Raw genomic sequence first — 8,532 nt, 5'->3', positions numbered from 1 at the left:
GGGGGCAGTGGGCGGGCGGAGTGAGCGCCTTTAAGCTGACGAAGCGGACAGCAGCTACAAAACACGACGGCCCGCCCCCGCGCGCGTCTTTCACCTCGGCTGTTTTATCTTTTCCGCATGGCTTTGCCGCCCCTGCTGTTGCAGCTCCATCGCTTATATCTCTCCACCTAGCAGTCACTCGCTCCGTATGCTCCAGCTTCCAGGCGGGACGAGTCGCGCTCTTATTTGGCAATCGGGGCAAAGCTGTTCATGTGACAGATGACTCGAATCTAAACTGCAAACATAGAGGATGTCGTTGAGAGCGGAGGAAATCAGAATGTCTCCTACATGAAAATCCTTTGGCACCATGCGCCCCTCTCTTTGGGACCTCTAGTTCGTGGAGACTAACACTCGCCTTGAAATGCAGTCGTGAATACTTTCAAGCAACAAAGATTTCTCACAGTTCCCACCTTTTTCTCTCACGGCCTCCCCCCGTTTCTCGCTAGTACCATTAAGGCCCCGCAATGGAAATGTCGTCTTTCCCCTTTCACGCATTAACCTGCCCCTTTCACTGTGTTCCTGCACCCCCGCAAGTCGTGTCGCCCCCCTAGCCCTTCCTACTCGGCAATCGTTCGCCGCGCCATCGTCGGTGCTACTACTACTGGGGTCCCCGGCCAGTCTACCGCCTACCCGAGGTCGCGGGCGTTCAATGATCCATGAACGGCACTTTTGGTCGTCGTGACCTGAAACCGCAGCGGCCGCCGACCGCGACACGGGCAAAAACACACCACACCGCACACAGCCGGCGGGAGCGAGCGAGCGAGCGCGGCGGCGATCCGATAGAAATTCGCGATCTGCATTCGCAACACGACAGCGAGTTTGGAGGGGGCGGGACTGTTCAAATTGAAAGAGACCCCCTCCTCCTCTCCACCTCCGACCACCACCACCACCACCACTACCATACTCTCTGCAATCAATCGCATGAAATCAGGCGGGGACACTGCTGAAAACAATCGACCCACGCCACAATCAGCATGCTATCATGTAGTGAAGGTTTTCGGTCTCCGTCAAGCAAAATTTATATTTTTGTAAAGCGGAGTGGAGGACGGTGGCAAAAGTCCCCGTCTAGAATTTTAATATTCGCACCACCACCACAACACCACCACCGCCATCGCCGCCGCCGCCGTCTGCCCGTACCGCCCTCGAGCAGTGACAAAGGAGCGACGAGCCGTTTGTACCGGGGGCGGGGCCGAGCGGGGCGGGGTGGAGCAGTGCCGCTGCAGTAATCTACAACTGGGCACGACCAGAGACAGGCCTCCTGGCACCACTTCAAGGGCTGGCCTGTGTGCACGGAACAACCCCCTTAGTGATTTAAAACAAAAAAATATATTCGGTTCGTTTGTACGTTTGTTCACATTGTTAACTGGAAAAACAAAAGTAAGTAGGACTTAGCCTGTGCCAAACTCATATTGCCTTTAAAAAGGCACATGTCCGACCATTGGGTCACTTTAGTAACTTTCTAGGGGTGCGAATATTTTAGTGCATAAGGGCACTGAGTTACCAAGAAGGGTGTTGATTCCTATCTTTGTTTTTTCGGTTTTAAATATATTGTACTGATTAAAGGTAGGCTACCTACGCCCTCAGTGGGGAGGAATAATTTCGTGTAAACAAAACCTGAGACAACCTATGACAAACTAAGTCTTACAAGGACAAGTTGAAGCTTGTGAGTTCACGTTGTAAAATGCTTGCAAACTATATTCTTTTGCAACGTTGCAAAGAAGTTCCTAGCCCGAGCACAGAATTAGATCGTATTGCAAAGAAATTCTTTCCAAGTTGTCAGAATCCTTGCAAACGATGGGTTCGTATTGCAAAGAAATAGTTTGCAAGCTTGCGCGAAGACCTAGTTCGCATTACAAAACTTCTTCAGAATTCATTGCAAGCATTTTGCGTTGCGGAGTAGAGTAATTCGATTCCGATGTCACAGACGGAAGAAAAAACGTTGTCAATAGTAGGATGCGTTTAAAAACTTTGCAAAAATTGACACCAATACCAACCAGGGACATATTGTTTTTAAAACGTTTTGTACCGTCTTGCGACACAAGTTGTATGGACAAATCAGCTACATTTGGGTCGACTAATCATTAGAAACAAAAGTTCCTTCCCATTTAGAGTGTAATAGGACAACTAAGTCAAAGAAGGACGAGGTTCGTGACTTCAAATCCCTTTCCTGAGCCAGATTTTGATAAAAATCTAAATATTAGAAAGTTTGCAATGCAGGTATGTAGTCGTAGTCTCGGTCGTGGCTCCCGGTTTTCCCTTTGCCGCCCGCGCACGACAGACAGGTCCGCGTGCATGGCGCCCTCGTTTGGATCCTTCCGAGCCCGCTCCCTGCTCCAGGTCCGCCGCTCCTTTGAGTTGGATCAGGATCCCGCCGCCGCCCCAGTTTGCTGTGGAGCCAATTTGGTTTGGTCGTAGCAAAGGGCAGCGGAGGCCGGAGGTTGGGCTCGAGAGGGGAGAGGTGCAACGGGGCAGAGCGAGTGAGTGAGGGAAAGGGGGGGGCGAAAGAGAGAGGTGGGAGAGATGAGGGGAGAGATGAGGGGAGAGATGAGGGGAGAGAAGAGGGTGGGAGAAGAGTGTTTTGCTTGTGATCCCTCTAGCGGGATGGGCAGTGCACAATGTTCTACGGGGAGCACGGCACATGTTAGGCACAGGGCAGTCGCCCCCACCCTGCTCTGCTGCTGTCGCCCGGAGCAGTGTCCACGGCAGCATCCTGCCCCGTCCATCTCTTTTCTCCTTGGCCTATCAATCGGAAAGCACGAGAGGGAGAGAGACGGAGTCAGAGAGAGAATGGGGGAGGGGGAAGGAGCACTTTCTGATCGCCCTGCTGTGACGTGGCCCCTTGGCCTCCAGGCAAACGGGAAGTGGATGAACGAACGTCTGTGTGCATGTGAGAGTGGAAAGGGGAGGGGTTAGAGGGGGGGGGGCAGCAACCCAGCAGCAGCGACCCCCCGCATGTCGTTACTAGGCCACCCACAGCACGTCCAGTCGGGACGGGATCCACCGGACCCACATAAGGTATCGGCACGCGTATCGGCAGGAATTCCAGCATCCAGCACTCAGCCCACGCGTATCGGCAGGAATTCCAGCATCCAGCACTCAGCCGGCCGTGGGAAACGACGCGAGACACGACGCCTGGAATGACGGCGGCGGTACTGCGGTGCAATCTCAGAAACACGCTCAGCAGACGCTTAGACGGAAACAAAAATGAGCACTCTTGTGTGCTGCAGAGCATGATTGTTCTGCATCCAAGGTGCAAGGTGCTTACTTACTTGAAATGCATAATCTATAGATTATAAATATACTTTTAAAAACGTAAAAAGTGGAAACCAAACATACAGAGTTTCCAGCATCATCCAACATCATCATGCCTGGTTATGGCGTAATGGTTCCAATGCTTTGCAGTAAAGTAGAACTTCTGCAGAGTGAGGTAAAATATCCCATCTGCCGCTGTACGCCGGCTGGCCACGGGTTCGCAGAACCATGCGAATGCGGTACTTGATTAATTATTTCTCTCGAAAAATATAATTCTGTGCAGAACTGGTAAAAAAAAACTGGTAAAAAAAGTATCATTTCGAAAATGTATATGTCTGAACGTATTAAATTTCTAAAATTATTACCGTAAAATCTAGTTTGACACAGCAAAGTGTCTAAAATTTCCACACTACACAGCAATTAACGCATAGAAAGAGAAAAAAGTAGAATGAGAGAGAAAGGGAGGGAGCGAGGGAGGGAGAGAGAGAGGTGAGCCCGAGTGAAACAGGACAGAGAATGGCTACATCACTGACGCAGAGTGTAAGGGGAAATGGTCTGCTCTGGTGAGTTCGGTGAATAAAATGAATTGGTCAGAAACAACAAAGCGCGAGGCCGGCGGGGCAAGCAGGCGACTCCCGGCCCCGGCCCGCCCCCGACCAGCACTGCCCTCACAGAGCGGGCAGAGGGGGCTGCAGAGGGGGCTGCAGTCTCTTTGCTAAAAAACAACAACAAAAACAAAAAAACAAACGAAGCTATACAAACGAGCACGTTAAAAACGAGCGGGGTGTCATGGGAGAGAGATTGAGAGGGACGGGGAGGGAAGAATGGAAAAGGCTCAGAAGCAATCGGAAATAAACGCAGTTGATATTGTAACGAGGTCGTTCAGCTTTTCACATGTAATAGAACTATCTACAAAATATTGCAAACTATATCGTTTGCAGAGTTTGCCGCCATTTCGCGGCACACTCATCAGTAATCGTCCGCTTCCCCAGCGCTTGACTCTCATGAGCCGCACACTCGTTTTTGCGGAGGCGGCGGCGGGCGGTCGATCACCACCGTGCTACTGCCTCACAGCGGCGGCGGCAGCGGCGCGGAGACGCCTGAGCGTCGCAGCCTGCGCAGCCACCACCCCCCACCACTTCGACCGGCACGCTGGCCCCGTGCCCTGCAAATCCCTTACCCCCCACCCCGTCCCACCCGCCTTCTCATAACTCTAATCCCCTTGCCCCCTTCTCTGTCTCTCCGGTGGCCCTGGGCCGCCCTGGGCCCCGCTGCTGCTGTGGCCGCGCTAAGCCAACCACGTTGATCGCGAAGGTCCGGGGTACGGAACCAAGGTGGTTCTGCAGCGGGACGGCCACACAGGAACAGAGAGCATTGTGAAAAATGGTGGTAAGGTTTACAGGAAAATTCTCCTTGACGCAAGCTGTTAAATTTTAATTTGTAATCGTAAAAATAAATGCAGTACGTATCGACTACAAATGCATTGGCGAGTAAAAAAAAAATGTGCACTCGTAAATTTACATCTTAAATTTTGATTCGATTTTACAAACAAATGTAAATTTACAACGATATTTCCTTACAGTGAGAGGAGGGTAGGAGTAGGTCTGGGGCCAGGGACACAACCGCTACAGTAAGCCGGGGGCCACGGAACCGTCCACATAGCCATACTGCAATCCGGATAAGTTCCTGCTCACTAGGCAGCAGACAATGAGAGGTCTCTCACACAACGACAGCGGAAGCGCCAGAGCTGCAAGTACACGGTAAGCTAAATAAGCAGGCGACCCTCGTGCTGCCCCTCCGCCTCCCCATTCCTCTAGGAGGGCGTGCATCACGCGGAAAAGAGAGGGGTAGGTAGAGGAGAGAGAGAGAGAGAGAGAGAGAGAGAGAGAGAGAGAGAGAGCTTTCTTCTCCGCGCCATTCTCAGCACACTTGACCGGAGAGCAGGAAATAATGAACACAACAGTCTCAAGGCGCTGTTCCCCCGTCGGCTGGTGCTGGGATGAGGACAGGGAGGGAGAAGGGTCAGGGGCGGAGAGGGAGCGGGAGGAGAGGGAGCGAAAGGAGAGGAAAGGTACCAGCCACTGTTGTTTCGGGCTGAGGGGCTGAGCAATGGGGGGTAGTTAGGTGGGTGCGCAGGTTGCGGTATCTGGTAGGTAAGCAGAGACACGGTGGCGGTGCTGGGGGTGGGTTCAAAGCGGCCACCGCACCGGGGGGGAAGTGGGTGCGGCGGTAGGGTGTCGCAGCTTGTGCGTGGCTCTGTAAGGTTGCTGGGAGGGTGAAGGTGTCAGGTATCGTTCCTGAGAGAGGGGTCGGTTTCGCTGGGTTTATAGGAGGCTGTGTTATTCTTTTCTTCAAGTTTATGATTGCCAGTGACAGATTATAGATCATAAGATGTGACCTGCGTCACCCGTTTTAATCAAACCTTTTCCATATTCCTTGTCTATACTTTATTATACTCTGGAACTGGAAACTCAAGTGTCGTACATCATGACAGTTTAAACTGTCATACCAATTGTACTGCAGTTTAAACTGTCATACCATTCGTGTTCTACAGTTTAAACTGTCATATTTGTGGTGTACAGTTATAAGTGTAGTACACGACGTGTCCGACAGTTAAAATCGTCATTTGTGGCTGTTGGACACGCGGTGTCCTACACATAGAACTGTAGAACACAAATGGTATGACAGTTTGAACTGTAGACCACAAATAGTATGACAGTTTAAACTGCAGTTCACTTTGGTATGACAGTTTAAACTGTCATACTGTACAACACTAGAGTTTCCTGAGAAGAGTGTTGAAATGTGTCGAAAACATCTTGCTCCTCACATCAAGGGACATGCATGCAATTATATTTAAAAGTGAATAAACAACAAAAAAAACAACAAAACAGCAACAAAAAAGCGATGCGTCAAGAGACAGAACAAGAAGAAAGCCGCAAAGGTATCAGGGAAGGGGAGCAGGGAGAGGGAGAGAGCAGGGAGAGAGAGGCGTATAGGGAGTGCACCCCGGTCCACGTCAAGAGGATGTCATTTGCATTGCGGGCAGGGCGTGGTGGGAGCAGAGTGGTTGGCGGTGGGTGGTGGAGAGTGGTGGGAAAGAGGGGCGCTTAACATTATGTCGACGTGGCCCTCTCCGCCCCGCGTGGGGCCCGGCCCGGGCCCGGCTCGAGGACGTGCGGATGAGTCGAATAAATGTCGAGCGCGTGGCGGGGCGTGGCGTGGCGTGGCGTGGCGTGGCGTGGCGGGGTGTGGTGTGGTGGGGTGGGGTGTGGTGGGGTGTGGTGAGGTGGGGCGTGGCGGGGCGTGGTGGGGGATGCGCCCGCCAATAGAGCGAGATGATGGCTCCGGAAAGCTCCACGGCGGGAAGCTAATTAAGCCCTTCCACGCGCGATAACACGTGTGTGTGTGTGTGTGTGTGTGTGTGTGTGTGTGTGTGTGCGTGCGTGTATGAGTGTGTGTGCATGAGCGTGCGTGTGCATGTGCGTGTGAGCGTGTGTGCGCGCGCGCGCACTTACAGACTGCTCCCTCGAAAAGTTTGACGAGTAAAGCGAGTAACTGCGCCGCATGCCTGTCGCTCACTGGCGGGATAACTAAAACCTGAAGACTATCGAACCGGAAACAAGAGGACCGTGTATTATTTGTATCAGGAGTGCTCTGCTGTTGGGAGCTCAGGGGGAGCATGCGACATGCACATGACGTGCAACGGGACATGTGCACATGACGGATGACAAAGGTCTGGCGATATGATGATGTGCGCCCGTGTGACACACGTTGTCATGTTTGGAGCAAGTGAGACGAATCCCTAGGCAAAATAAGAGAGACAAAGAGAGGGCGGAGAGAGATTGTGAATATATGTCGCTGAGATTAGGCATGACTACAAGGCGAGAGCGATGACACGGGCTGCAACAGTGAGAACGAGAGAGAAGGGAAAACTTTGCCGAGGCTCGGGGCTCTGAGTAGCCCGCCCATGGCAGCGCGCCCCTCAGTCGTGGGGTCGGAGCGGAGAGGGTGATCATGGACCGACCTGGACACGTTTGGGTTGTGATGCCGAGCGGACACACAAAATATAGTGCTCTCATCCAAGGAACTTTTTAAAAAACAATTTAAAAGAACAATCTAAATGACAAGGAATTTTTTTTTAAGTAGCGCCGGACTTTTGCGTGCATAACTGAATTCAGATATAATATTGTGACTTGCTACACACTTAATGTGTGTTGATAGTTACAATATTGTATCTGAGCTAGTTATGCACACAGCAGTCCGGTGCTAGTTACAAAAATTGTCCTTGGACATTTAGAGTAAACAAGGAATTTTTTTATCTTTGGTATAAGGTATTCCTATTGGAAAGCATTGTTTTCAAAGACATTTTGTGAATCTAACGACAATTTCTTTACTTGACCGATTTTTGCTTTTTGAAAAGGTAATTATCTTGTGTTTTTTAAAAGGCCTTTATGTACTTTCACTTTGTTTCAAGGATACCATTTTCTGGGGTGAACAGTGGGAGGAAGCAAAACATAACAAAAAGTATGGAGGGTAGGTGGTGGAAGAAAACACCCAGTTTGGACTGGTGTAGTGCTACAGTGCTCAGTGCGAGGCGCAGTGCCCCTCTGGGAGCGGGGTGCGGCGAGCCACGCGGGGTCATTACCGGAGGAGCTGAACTAACGTTGAGTGCGCGCGCGTGAGTCCAAACAGCAAACTCGCCGTTCGAAAAACAAGGTAGAGCTATGGGGCTCGCTCACGCTGGCCGCGCTGCAGTGTGGTACCTCCGCTTTGGTTTGCACTCCGTCGGCAACACCCGAACTGGATTTGTAGCCTTCCTTTTAATTGTACAAAATCCAAGCGATCGATTTTTTTCCATACATTTCTTCCTTGACTTGAACACTTTTGTGTCTTTCATTTGTGCGAAATCATACAAATTTGAGCACAAAAATGGTCCAAAACGGACGTAGGTTTAACTAAGCACGAACGTTTTCTGGCAGCCCGTAGCCGCCATGTGCACCATATGACACAGTCTCCAGCCCTCATCCGGAACCCCTTCCCTTTTCCATCCCCCATCCGGTAGCGAAGGCCGTATCTCATATCGCTGCAGAACATAACGCTACTTAATTCAATAAGTCACTTGGCCATAAATAACCCATCCATCCGCTCCCCCGCCCACGCCTGAGCGCTCTCCGTCGCGCTTCTACTCACGCGCACGGCGCACGCAAACAGAGGGAAGAGTCGAGGGAAACAGAACATCTG

General features: G+C 51.3%; 2 protein-coding genes across 4 annotated transcripts in view; one reads left to right on the top strand and one right to left on the bottom strand.

The window, feature by feature from the left end:
• The window catches only part of LOC113206306 (uncharacterized), a 78,271-nt gene that overhangs the window by 57,505 nt on the left and 12,234 nt on the right, over window positions 1-8,532 (bottom strand). The gene's annotated exons all lie outside the window — the stretch shown is intronic.
• Window positions 1-8,532, top strand: part of LOC113206287 (uncharacterized) — an 83,854-nt gene that overhangs the window by 72,297 nt on the left and 3,025 nt on the right. The window lies entirely within an intron of this gene.

This window comes from Frankliniella occidentalis, unplaced genomic scaffold (genome assembly GCF_000697945.3).
Source record: "Frankliniella occidentalis isolate FOCC.00 unplaced genomic scaffold, Focc_3.1 Scaffold71, whole genome shotgun sequence".
In the NCBI taxonomy this organism is placed as follows: Eukaryota; Metazoa; Arthropoda; class Insecta; order Thysanoptera; family Thripidae; genus Frankliniella; species Frankliniella occidentalis.
Note: the sequence above shows the minus strand (reverse complement) of the source record. Positions and strands in the feature narration are given on the sequence as shown.